The 14469-nt window shown below is 35.0% G+C and overlaps 1 pseudogene; it reads right to left on the bottom strand.

Annotated features, from left to right (window-relative positions):
• Positions 1-6152: 6152 nt before the first annotated feature.
• Positions 6153-10639, bottom strand: LOC120194624 (annotated as a pseudogene).
• Between the last annotated feature and the right edge of the window lie 3830 nt (positions 10640-14469).

The following is a 14469-nucleotide window of genomic DNA, read 5'->3' as shown; positions in this document are numbered from 1 at the left end:
TTATAATAGTTATAAACAATAAAAAAAATCATACCCCCAAACGGATGAGCTTTGTAGTACGATGTAGGGCTGCAAACGAGTTGAGTTAAATTCGAGTATTGTTGAAGTCAACTCGAGTCAAAAGATATAAAATTAAGCTCGGTATTATTCTAAATCTCACGCATCTAAATTTGTTAAATTTAACTCAAACTCGAAATAAAAAACTAAAACGTGACTAGAAAACTCGTTAGTTGAAAATTTCATCATCAGAAGCAGCGTTAGTGGCTTATCGCCACCGACTCAAGGCTGTTGAAGCTTATCGTCACCGTGCTTGTCTTATTTTTGCTACAAGTGTACCTCTTCAACTACCAATAAACACAACCCGTTGTTCAGTAGTTGCTACAATGCCTTTGTGGAGATGGATGGGTAAACGAAGATGACCGACGAATGGGTGAGCTGAGATGACCAACCAATCGTAGGAGTTAAATAATTAGAACAAGAGATTTCAAGAATTTGGAGGGTCCCCCACACCTCAAATTTCAAAAGAGTTGTAATATTTTTTTAATGATAATAATATTAAGGTTTTTTTAAGGGTAAACTACACAAATAGTCAGTGATGTTTGAGTAAATTTTCATTTTTTACATTAAAGTGACAAATTGGTCACAACATTTTTATTTGTAATAAATCAATCACTTAACGTTAACAGTCGTTAATGGATAGAGAAATGAAGAGTCTTGTAACAAAAAGCTTATCTCGTTCGTTAACAGTTCACTTGAATAGTTGACCGCAACATTGAATTCCTTGTGGATCGGGCTTAAAAACTTTTTTACCATTTTCTTTCCTTCTCCAACTACGAACATAAACTATGATTCTTTGGTAGAGAAATGAAGAGTCTTGTAACACCCTAAACCAGTACGACACACAGTTGACCAATGAGGGTGCTACGTGGAACCACCGGAGTGGTCGACCAACCTTTTTTCTCTTGCTTTAAAATGACTATTTTCTTTATAAATTCAACTGTAAAAATATAATTAAAAATGTACAGTGGAGAGCTCCCAAAATAAATATTTACATTCAAAAATAATAATATAGACTGACTTTAAAATACATTTACGACTCAACTTTACAATAGAGTTTATAAATATACATGCCCTTCAAAAACTTGAGACATACTCTGGTCTGCTCTGGGTCTGGACCTCGACCACCCCAAGCTCCTCAATAGCTCCACCTAATCTGCGTAAGGAAACAAATTTCAAACACTGAGCTAACTAGCTCAATGCCACACTAACAACTAAATCATACTAATTGTTTATCACTGAAAGACTCAAGCTATCAAGTCTACTGCTTTGCTTTATACTCACTCTCTACTCTATGGTAGACATCATGATACATCTAAGGGATCTTTGCATCTCGGAGCTTACGCACCCTCTAGTCTACCGAGGATGTGGCCTGAAATCTCTACATCGGACACTGTACCCTCGACTAACCCACTCCCCACGGGTGCAGAGCTCGCGCCCTAGGTAGTCAGTTTAAAGTGTAGTGCGCACTACCTAAGGATATCCAGACTGCATCTATACATTGACACCTCTAGGTTTTCTAAAGGAACTCGGGTATTTCACCATACTTTATCTCGTTTTTACATTTGAATTAAACAATAATATTGTTCTCACTTGTAGTTTTATTTGGGAGTAATTATAAGCTTCTGGGAAACCTCGACTCCTCATAACATTTCTTAGATTTCTCATCCAAGTCTACACGTGGGTATCGATACTGACCTTTCGATATCGATAATAACTCCTTGGTATCGATAGCCACCTGCTGGTATCGATACTCCTCTTCTGCTATAGACTACTTGATTTAAGTAGTATTGATACTCTTGTATTAGGGTATCGATAATGTCCTGAGTATCGACACCAAATTTAGGTTCAATATTTTCAAAAATACCTCAGTATCAATATCGACCATCTGGGTATCGATATTGGACCTCAAGTATCTATACTCCTTGGAGGGGTATCGATATTGCCCTTAACTATAGGTTGGATTTTAGTTTTTCACAAAGAATAATATCGATATTGTTCTTCCAGTACCGATACTAACAGGCCAAAACTCCCTGTTTGGGCACAAATTTGACACTCGAACTTTTCCCAAACTATCTATTGAGGTTTCCAATCATTAATTAAGTCTTATGTGATCATAAGGGTTATAAACAAGGCTCTTGAACATGATATAAACATCAAACATTCAATCTACCATTAAAATGAATCATTAAGCTTTATAATTAACTCTCAAGGTAGAACTCATTTCTAATGACCCACAATCGATATGAGGAAGTTGTGAGTGTGTTACATGGTTTCCTTGGTTGCTAAAATCTCTCTCAACTCAATTAGGAAATGACTTTTCTTTTTTATCTTTAGCTTTTGAACTCTCTCCTACCTCCTTTAATTAAGGCAAGAAATGAATTACCAACTAAACTAGACACTTGGATTTAACATAAAAATACTCTCTATAACTCGAATTTACCAAAAACGAGATTAAAACATTTGGTTACTATTAAACTCCCAAAAACCCATTTTCTAAAACCAACACCAAAACTTGAGATTATGGGCTTGAAATGAAGCTTTAAGGGATAAAGGTTAAGATTCTTCCTTAGTTGACTCTAACTAGGTTTGAGATTCAAAAAACTTCCACATTTTTACTTGCTTTAAAGAAGAAAAGGAAGAAATAAGAGAAGGAAATGGAAGAGGGGTTTTGGTAGGTAGCTCACGTGAAAAAACACTTATAAAAAGGGGTTTCTATCCCTTAATTTTATAAATGAGTAAACTACACTTTTAGCCCCTCACACTTTATCCCAAACTAAAATCTCCACTTTCTCTTAGCTCTTAGGTCAACTTAAATCCAATACCCCTTTGACTTGGTCCAAACTAACTTGGAAGATCTAATAGGCTCGATTTATGAGTCTTGGGTTAGCTTGAACTACTTATCCGAATTCGGGATATTACAAGTATTAAGTTCACTACCATAAGAAATTCAACAACAAATAATAATCTGATAAAGTCAGAACCCATTTTGTTGGAAACAAATGGTTTCTCCTTCAAAGGGGTTTGGAGCAGCTGTGAACTTACGAGCGAAAAGATCAAGCCTGCTGTCAAGATCTCGCTTTCTTTAGGATTTATGGTTCTATTTGGGTTGATATATAGTAAGCCCAATGAATTCTGGTCGGGACTCTCTGTTGCTATTAGCTTTGCCGCTGGAAGAGGGGCAATATTTAAGATGGCAAATGTTAAGACACAAGGAACAAACTCGGGGACAATATATAAAATTGTAGGGTGCTTTCTTTATGAAAGGTTCTTGCCAATAAGGTTTTTGTCTCTTCTTCCTTGGTTTATCTTTACAACTTTCCTAAAGCAAAGCAAGATGCACGGTCAAGCTGGTGGAATACCCCGAGTGATTTCGCCTTCGCAAGAATCATTGAAACATTCACCGGTTTATCTTGTTCGATTTCAGTGGAGCTTATTTTCCAACCCAAAAGTTCTTCAACTTTGGCCAAAATTGAGCTCTTGAAAACCCTGGAGTCATTGCATGAATGCATTAGCAACGTATCTCTCGAATCCTTTGGAGCCAGTCATATCGAGAATCAGAAGAAAAAAAAAGTTGAAATTTCATGTCAACCAATAAGGAAAATCCATTGGAGAAGCTGAGTGGAGCCCAATTTCTGGTTTTTGCCTTTTCACGGTGCTTGCTACAGTAATCTTTTGGGGTCTTTGTCAAAGATGGTGGATCTCCTGCTATTTGGTGCTCATGCAATAGGATTCCTCGAACAAGAGTCGCAAAAACTTAAATACTTCTTGGAAGGGAACTATAAATAAACTAGACGACAACCTTAGGTTGTTCAAAGAGTCAATTGGGTCTTTAATAAAATATCTTAGAAAGATAACATCGACAACCTAAACAAGGAGCTTGAAAAGAACAACATTTCTTATGATGGTGAGATGGGAAGATCACCGTATATACTAGAAAAATTGTAGGATTTTTTATTCAAATGACGATGAAGATGAAATGGACAAGGTTCTGAATTCATTTCTTCAACATTCAAATGAAAATTGTTGATGTGATTCAAGGCATTGAAGGTGAGAAGGAGATTAAGAGCTAGATGATATTCAGTTTTGAGTGCCTTGGGTTATTGCATTAAAGCTTTAACAAAAAATTGAAGAAGGAATAAGGAGACTTGTTCAGTCATGTAAACTTGCACCAAATCTTATGAAAAATATGTGCTTTATATAATTAATTGTAATTATACCGTGAGAAAGTATATGCTTTAATTCAAAACAGAAATATTAACTCTTAAGATTGAAGGTGAGAAAGAGAGAAAAGATGGAACCTGCAATAAAGAGTTCGGTGTCGAGAGGAGTGAAAAATAAAGATGAAACTTTGTTATTAAGAACGGGCCAACAAGGAGTACTCCAACATGACGGTCAACAGTCCAAGTAAGTGATTACGGTAAACTTTTCGTCATACATATTAATAACGACTAACGTCGAGTGATTGATGTTTATAAATAAAAAACGTTAATTGGTGACCAAGTTATTATTTATGAAACATTAAAAAAATTAAACACTTAAATAAAAAGCATTTATAATTTAAACACTTTTGGAAAATACGATCGTCAATTGTATTTTTCACATAAACTAAAATATTTTTTTAAAATATATTAATTAAATTACTACATAAAATAAAATTACATTTTATCAAATATACTTTCTAGAAGACGCATAGTTAGTAAAACATGTATTTATTTAATGTTTTTTTATAAAGAATTATCTAAAAAATTAATTAAAAAAACAGGTGACTTTTTACTAATATTTTTATCGGAGATTTTTAGGTGAAAACGGGAGGCGTAATATTTTTATCAGGTATTACAAATTTACAATACCGCCCATGGCGTCATCCCATGCAACGTGTTGATGTCGTGTCCTCATCCAAACGGAAAACACGGAACTGTTTCTATTTTGGCCGTTGACCTGCAAAATATTGCGTCACTGACATATGAGAAATCGCCGCCACGTGTTTCGTAATGACATTTACAAATGGCATTCTCGTAACAGGATACTAAACTCCCATATATAAAGGAATTGTCTCGTGGAATTCAAGGAGCAAAGAAAAGGTATCTACTTCTGCTGTGTTATCTGTTTGACAGGAAAGAATCGAAGTGGAAAGCATGGCGGCAGAGGGAGAAGTGATCAGCTGTCACAGTGTTGATTCATGGGATCAGCAGTTTCGGTTAGCAAAGGAGTCTAACAAACTGGTAAAAATGTTTGTTTCATGGATATGCCTTTTTTTTTCCTTTTTTTTGTTCCAGTTCATCAGTCGATCATGTTTTGGTCTTTTCTTTTCCCCCATGATATTTGAAAAGCTTGATTATGCTTAAGCAAAGACTTTGTTGGATAGGTGGTGGTGGATTTCAGTCACAGCTTCATGGTGCGGGCCATGTCGTTTTATTGCACCAGTCTTGGCAGATCTTGCCAAGAAGATGCCCAATCTCATTGTCTTCAAGGTGGATGTGGATGAATTGACGGTATCGTCTCTTCAGCCTTTACTTCTTATAATACACTGTGAATTTAGCTTTTTGATTCGTTTAAACTTGATTGAAGCAGGGGATGGCAGAGGTAGTTATTTCCTTTATCCACCATTTTATGGTTTTGTTTTATATGATCACTGTGGCCGAAGATTGAGGTGCGGAGGCCATGCCAACTTCAATTTATCTCAAAGGAAGCAATATAATTGACAAGACAGTGGGGTCAAGGAAAGATGAAATCAAGCAGAAAATAGCCATGTACTCCGCTTAACTTGATGCTTAAAATATGAAATAGAAGTTCAATTCTACTGCTTCAAGTTTGAACTTGTTTCTGGAACTAGAGTTTCATAAATATCCCTTCTTTCGATGGGTACTAAGTGATTGTGGTTATGTTTGATTTGATTTTATCCACTGTTTGTTTCTGCTCTTGTATCTGTATGGAATCAAATACTATATTAAAATCCTTCTTTGTTTTCTGAGCTTACGATCCAGTGCTCTACGCCCAACTTCCCAAACAATGGAAAATAAAATCTGGAAACAATAATGATTCATTTATTAAAATCAATGTTGAATTACTAGTTTTGCGTTTTGAGAACATGGTGGCCAAAAAATGGGATTTCAAACTCGGACTAGCTGACCCATTTCTTTACACGGTGTTCGTACATGGTGAATTTGGTGTTGGCTGCCCAGCTAACACAATTAAACAATAGTTAAAAAAAATCTAGACAGTGAAACTGGACTGGTTTCTCCATCCATATCCTTACTCCTTTTTCTTTTTCTTCACAGGTTTCTCACTTGTGATGTTCATAAAACCGATCTCACAAGAGAGATTTTTTATGCATCTCCACCTAGTTCTTCAAAGACTACCAACAAATTTCGTGTTGGCTTTAGCCATGATCTCGGACCGTGGTACCTTAAATACCCAGACAACAATGAAGAGTTTAGGATGATTCAAATAGGATGGTATTTTATGCGAGGCCTAGTCATTTATGGAGTTTAAGAATGATGTAATACCATCTTTGGGTGGGTTGGCCACAGCCACTCTGGCACTTTGTAGGTCGGAATGTCCCCAAGTAACTACAAGTACTGCACTCACCCTTTGCATAAGCCATCCAATATCTTCCTAAGCTCTGTCAGTTGATCCATACTTGACCCTTTCCCATGCTCCGCATATCCAAAGCCAAAGGTTCATTGCCTCCCGGGGCATTGAAATATGCCTACAATATCCAAGCCATGATTTAGCTTCTCACAAAAATAAAACAAATAAACCCCTTCGGCTGTTTTACCTTGTACCATGTCATAGACTGCCGGCTCCGTACAGCTAGGGAACCTCGAATCCATTCAACAGATGAGAGTCCCTTTGGGGAGACCAAATTCATTGATTCTCCTTTTAGGCCAACCTGTTCAAGAGTAATTCTCTAAGCCAAAATAACTTGTTCTGGAATTCATAATGCATCATTGAAACAGGCAGATAGTTGTCAAACCTGGTATGACCATTTCTGCCACGTTAAGTCTTTCTTTCGTTGGTCAAGACCGTGCAACGAAACACCTCGGATTCCAGTTTTCCATGTCTCGTAGTGCAGTCCAACATTCTTCGCACCACCATAAATTTGTGTCAATAATTGAAAAACTTTACTATATAGGGCATTGAGTTTAAAGTTTTGCTATAGCCCATATGTAAATGAATATATAGTCCGAATTATGTGATGGATAATATTTGTATCCGTATACACATGGTCGAACAACTAACCTGCAATCCAACAGCTACACTGAGAAGTGCAATGCGATTTGTTCCGGCATGTAGTTTCGCTGGACCTGTGTATGTGAATGCTCGGTCTTCCCTAGTTCCATATGCAGACCCTATAAATGTATCTTACGCATCAGTAAGACTTATGAAGATATAATAGTACACTGCTCTTGGTATGTAATGTAGGTTAACCATTTTACTTGATGAGTAAATCTATAACCAACCTGAGAAGTGTCCATTGATGAAGAGCATGGCCAGCTGAATCCACATTGAGAGTGGGTTTTCGTTCTCCTCTTAGAAACGATTCCGATGGACTAATGTCAACACTGGAATGAAATTTAATCAAGAACAAACATTTATGAGCCTGTTCCCTTGACCGGTTTAAACTAAATATTAACTCTCAAGTGTATCAAAATTCAAAAATGCAATGCCTACCTGGTTGTGTACCACAGGTAGTCGCTATTATCTCTCGTAACATTAATCTGATCCAAGAGTCCAGGAGCCGTGATTGTTGAACTTTCCCCTAGAGAAGAAATGTCTTCATCATAAGCTTCCCATGATAACAACTTGGAGTTCGTTGGCAACATTTGGATTCGTGAGGTTTTAACTCCAACCTTGATGCACATAGGATAACTATACAAGTAACTTCCATACGAAATTCAAAAGATTTAAACAAATTGGCCTTAAACTACATTAAAATAGTGGCCTCTGGATTTACTTACTAATGCAGTGTTAAACGCCACATGTTTGCAGTCTGGAAGAATGCTAATAGACCAAGGGGGCAAATCGTAGTGCCTGTTATTAAACGTCACCCTGGCAGCAGATTTCATATGGTAATTAGAGAGAAAAGCAGCACAGCTTACTCCCCTTGGTGAGAATACATGGGCCTGAAAAGTAACCATTACTATCATTGTCAGTGGAAAGTTCTCTCTGACAATTATCTACTATCATCAACAGCTGAATAAAGAGTAATCATTGAGTTGAAAAGCTTACTTGGTGATAGGTTCCTAATGAAGTAACAGTAGGATCCGAGGATACTAAAGCATGTTCACATAGCTTAATAGCCCTATGAAGCTCCTTCAGATGACTGTATTTAGGTTCCCGGATTAAACCTAATTGAGATGAACTTGTCAGTCACACTAGTAACTCAGAGTTCAAAGACAACTCCTAGAATATATTGCTACATGTACAAAATTCCGGATCTACGAGAATATAGCAAGGAAGAAAAGGAAATGACATAGATATATGGTTTTAATTACAATGAGAATGAACTCGGTGTCTCACCATATTCGTCGATCGGAGCATCATAGTCGTAACTGGTTGTAATAAATGGTCCACCAGCTGTCCGTCCAAAGTTGGTTCCTCCGTGATACTATCAAAGGCAAACATAGGATAAGCTGTAAGATTAAACCTGTTGCTGGTACCACGATAAATTTTAAATTAAAAACCGAAATAAACATGGTAACTAACCATATAATAATTAATAAATGAACCACCCTTTTGTATGAAACGAGCAACGGCAAACGCTAAGTCTTGAACTGGGCGTTGGTGAACTGTGCCACCGAATTCTGTAAACCTTCTCAATGTTGGGGGAAGAAATATCAGATAAAGCAACAGAGAAATAAGCATTTTGACTTTAACCATTCCGAACATCAGCCTAGAGGATCGACAAGGAAAGTACTCACCAGCCACTCCAAGCCTCGGTCCACAGCATGGGCTTGTAAGGTTTGTTGGGTGAGAATACATCACAGTAAAAGCCATTACATGCATTTATCTGAATTCAAAATACGAGTGGAATCATCTTCAAGGTCTTTCAAGATGACGAAATGATTGAAGTAAAGCAGATCATAGCCTACCATAGGGTCTGGGGCGTCATCTTCCTTGCACATTACCCATGGGACTCCCGTATTCAGTTCAACAGCCATTTTTGCAGCCCAATTAATGTATGCGTGACCAGCTGCTCCAAGTGCCCTACTCTCGGGTCCATATTCATTTTCAATCTGCACAAAAATGACATAATAGTATTAAAGAGATCAACAAACTTAAACATGGTAAGTCAATCCAGACCAAAGAACACCATTATTGACATCTCAGCTGATTTAAGCAAATCAAAACCACTAAAACTAGAAACCATAAATGCCACAAATAGCAGGAATCTCATACCTGAGACAAGATGATGGGGCCACCTTGTGATGCAAAAAGTCTTTCCTTCTTCATCATTTGGACAATTTTCTGGGTAAATCCTTGCATTGCTCTCTGTAGGGGAAAAACGAAACTTAAAAGCCAATTAGCTTTCCATTTTAAGAAATTCAAAGTAACAAACATACAGAATCAATAGAAAAAAAGGCACCTTGAAGGGCTCATTATCAGTTCTGAAGCTGATACCAGGAACATACTTTAGCCAAACGGGAAATCCGCTGTTGCAGAGAGAAATACAAAGAGTGTAAACTACTCAACACAAGAAACAAAAATACATTAAACTAATTTATAACAAATCCTTCAAGCATTTACTCTTTGAGAAAGTTAAAAGTGTTCTTCAACCAAAAAAGGTAAAGGATCATAAAAATAGTAAGTACCCAAAATTCCACTCAGCACATATATAAGGTACAATGCAAAGATGAACGTAAAGTCCCAATTTTTGCACTGTCTTGATAAACCGTACCAGGTCGTATCTTCCCTCGAAATTATACTGGAAATAGACCCAATAAGAAACTCTAATGAAATTTTAAAGAAGTTGAACTGAAAAGAAACACGATGAACCATTAGAGATCTGAAGTGGTACGTTGCCAGGAGAAGGTTCATGACCGTTCCAAAAGACATAGGTGTCTATGACATCCAAGCCTCCATCTTTAGCTTTCTTAATAAGATCCTCCCACATCTAAATACAGGGGGGGGAAAACAGCCCAAAAACCAGTACTTAAAAAAAAGTTTCAGGATAGTACACAAACAGAGAGTAAAAAGACAATACCTCAGGGGTGCTTCTGGGATAGTGAATGGAGCCGGAGATGAGGATTCTCCTTTGTCCATTGATGAGAATAGCTTTCTTGTCATAAGTAACGCGGCAGTGGATCAGCTGGGAACTCGCTGAAAGGGCAATGAAGAATAAAAACAACAGCTTGGAAACTGAGCTAGTTTCCATTTCTCTTCAAAAACAGTCAACCGGGAGGGAAAATTTTGAATAAAACTTGAATTAGTGAAGCAGGAGAGAAGTTGGTAAACACACTGTTATGCTACTTTGAAACCAGCATCGTTCTTCTCACAGTTCACATAAAAGCTCTGAACTCTGCCGTTTTTAAATGTACTTGGGGTATGTTCCTTGCAGATAGAAAAGTCATGGAAGAGTCTTGTACATTTCAGCCATTAAAATATTGCAGATGACAGTTGGAGGCTTGGAGCTTTAATGGAATGGGAGTAACGAACAAAAAAGGCACTCCAAAATCATTATTACATTTACACATTTTGCCATTTGCCATGACAAAAGAGCAGTAGTAGGAAAAGGAAATAACATAGGCTGAACCCTAAACTTTGTATAATTATGTTTTCTATCCTTAAGTTCAATTCAGAATTTGGATTTTTTGGGGGGTTTCTAATTGTGGTGAAGAATCACGGGAATTCGTTGTTTTTTATAATTACTGGTATTAAAAAATTTGAGAATGACAATTACGTGTATTGATAATTTGATGCATAGGGGCTACTATCATTGCATGCTATATGAACGAAACTTGAATTTCAAGCGAAGCACAGTAAATTAGGCATTGCAAATTATTAGATGCAATGATAACGAAAGGGAAACCAATTCATGTTTCTAAATCAAAAGTAGAAACGAGAAACAATTTATTATTATCGACTATTAGTAATTTAATTTAACTTTGATTATGTAGATAAAATAAATTAAAATTAAGAAAATCACCATGTACAGTTAAATTTAAATTTAAATATTTTATCAAAAATCAAAACTCTTCACCAATCAACTAAGCTAATAATTGTCAAGATTTTATGATTTATATCAATAAAAATCACGTATATATCTTATCTCAATTGACCACGCATGATGCATGGATTCCATAGCAACATGCGATATAATATCATAGTAGAGAATAGCATATTGCCTTTGGGCCCTTGTGTATACATGTTCAAAATCACTTGTGTGCTGTATAATTTCATTTTCTTTAGGATAATGCAGTTTCTCAACCATACCCTCGGCAATTAAATACTATGCGGCATCTTATCGTGCTTTGTCAGCTCATGTGAGGCAGACTCTCCTCTATACCATCTGCCGTGTGAGATGTGTTTTGCTGCCATTTTCTTTTAACTCCAATTTCGTAAAGGGTTAACTATACCATTGACAGCTCAACTATAGTTCTTTTTCATTTTGACTATCATCTTTGAATTCTTATCAATCAGACTATTCAATTATTTAAATACATTCAATCAGGTCACTTTCCGTTAACAGGTGACGGAAATACTGATGTGGCAGTTAGTAAAATTTGTATAATTATATATTTGGTCACTCTTATTTATATATTCTATCAATTTGATCATAATTTTAATAAATTAAAATAAAATTAATCTTCTAATCAGATTGTGACAAGTGTCACAATATGAGTGGGGATATTTTTTTAAAATTAAATTATTTTATTTCTCTACCCAATCAAATAGTACCATGTGTAACCATGATTGGATGGAAAATTAGCAAGAGAAGAAAAATTCATGCTAATAGGGTAGGTAGGAATCTAACCAGGGAAAAGTGGGTTTAGAATAAAAAGCCCCAACCACTAGGCTAAACACAGTCCCTTGTTTTAAAATGCAGCATTTACTAAACATATCGTAAAATGCAGCACTTACTTTAATAATAATTTTAAATTTTATTAAAATAATTTCATACATATATTTTTAACTCAATGTCAGTTTTTTTTTAAAATAATTCCATACATTTTCAAGAAATATAAATTAATTTCAAAATATAAAATCATTAATAATTTTTTAATTATTATTTAAATTAAAGAATTTAATTTAATGATTTAATTTAATGATTATATATAAATTGTTGTTAAATTTATCAAACAATTTAAGTTTTTTAAATAATTTTGAGTTAATATATATATATATATATATATGTGAAATTATTAATAAAATGTTTAAATTATTACTTAAGTTAAACGGTTTAAATTGATGATTATATATGTAAATTATTGTTAACATTATCAAATAATTTATTTTTTTAAATAATTTCATAATTTTTAATAAAAATAAAGAAATTGATTTATATATATATATAGGAAATTATTACTTCAAAAATAAAATCATTACTTATTTTAAAAATTTTAATTTAATGATGTTAACTTTGTCAAATAATTTCATATAATTATTTATAAAATTAATTTGAGTTAAAAATATATACATGATATTATTAAAAAAATTAAAATTATTACTTCTTTTTTTAACTTTGTTTCACTTCTTCTGTCATTTTGTTAATATATAAGTTAAATTCCGCGACATACGTTAAAGCATTTGTTTTAGCCTAGTGAAGGGGTAGTGTGGTTTATAACTTGTTTAAAACAAGCTCGATTCCCAAACCCATTGCACTTCTCTTGCTAATTTTCCATCCAATGGTGACACAAAATAATTAAATTTAAAAATATCTTCCATTCATGTTGTGACATGTGTCATAACTGATTAGATGGTTAATTTTATTTTAATTTATTAAATTGGGATCATATTGATTGATAGAATGAGATGACTATCCAGTTCAGTTAGTAGAGTACAAGGTTCTTAACCTTAAAGTCGTGGGATCAAGTCCCACGGAGGGTATTTCATAATTCAGAGATCTTCTACGGAAGCTGCTCTCAACCTGGTGTTGGGGACAACCTACTATCTTACCTCCCCCTTACCCCATTACATATGAGAACAAGGGATAACCATTTTATTGATTGATAGAATATATAAGTAAGAGTGACCAAATATGTAATTATACCAAATTTAGTAGTTGTCACGTCAATACTTCCGACGGCAAATGGCCTGATTGAATGCATTCAAATAATTACGTAGTCCTATTGATAAGAATTTAAAAATTGTAGTCAAAATAAAAAGAGATTATAATTGGATGGTCACTGATATAGTTTACCCTTTCGTAAATGAAATCCACAGTAGCTACACAGTCCAAATCTTAAAATCCGATTAAACTAAGGATTCTTAATGGTTTTGTTTTCCTAGTTCGAAGATAATTATACATATTAATTGCATGCTGAACTGCAGAATAAAGAAAAGATGTTGACTTCTGCTTTACTCCATCCCGATGTTCTCTATGTTTTCTCCCGTTTCTTCTCTTAAAGAAGAATATTGCCCCCCCCCCCCCCCCCAAAAAAAAAACGCTTGGCTTAGAACACAAGATAATTAATTAATGTTTTAGATTAAAATCTGGCAATGTGGATTGGTTGGGAATGGTCACCTTCCTTGGCTGGCCCATGTGCACCATCCCTTGTGCAATTTTATATAGTTTTACAGAAATTAAATCCAATCGCATTTTACTTCTGTCGTCTCCATATAAAATTAAAGAGATCTAAGGTTAGCCGCCAACATTACCCTGAGACATCGGATCCTCTGTTTTGGATGGGTTCCAAGTTCAAACCCCATATTAGCTGAACTAATACCTAATATGGGTCCTCTCATTTACCTAATATTTGTAATTTCGTGTATGGTTGGTGCATGCATTACTCCTCACCTAAATTAATTAAAGTAGCAGTTAATGAACGATCATATGCAACCCCATGCCTTTTTCCCCTTCACAATTATTGCCTTAAATTTTAGGATTAACTACGTAAATGATCACTTATGTTTTTGTTTTGTCCACTTTTAGTCACTAATTGCAAAAAACATAAGATATGGTCACTTTCGTTTTTATTTAATTAAGATGTGGTCACTCTAAGTTAATTGTCATTAACAACAGTTAAATATTTTGATATAATCACACGTTTGGTCCATGTTATTTATATATTTTCTCAATTTATTCATATTTTTATTAAATTAAAATAAATGATATCACCCAGTTTAGGACTACTAGCCTCTACACAATTCCATATAAAGTTATCACAGAGCTTTTGGTGAACGAGCTGAAGCCTTTGCTGCCGAACTGAGTGTGGAGGAATCAAGTCAGTTTTGTTTCTAAGAGAA

The sequence above is a fragment of the Hibiscus syriacus genome, unplaced genomic scaffold (assembly GCF_006381635.1).
Source record: "Hibiscus syriacus cultivar Baekdansim isolate YM2019G1 unplaced genomic scaffold, ASM638163v2 tig00117000_pilon, whole genome shotgun sequence".
Lineage (NCBI taxonomy): Eukaryota > Viridiplantae > Streptophyta > Magnoliopsida > Malvales > Malvaceae > Hibiscus > Hibiscus syriacus.
The sequence above is the reverse complement of the archived record's forward strand: the minus strand, read 5'-3'. Positions and strand labels throughout refer to the sequence as shown.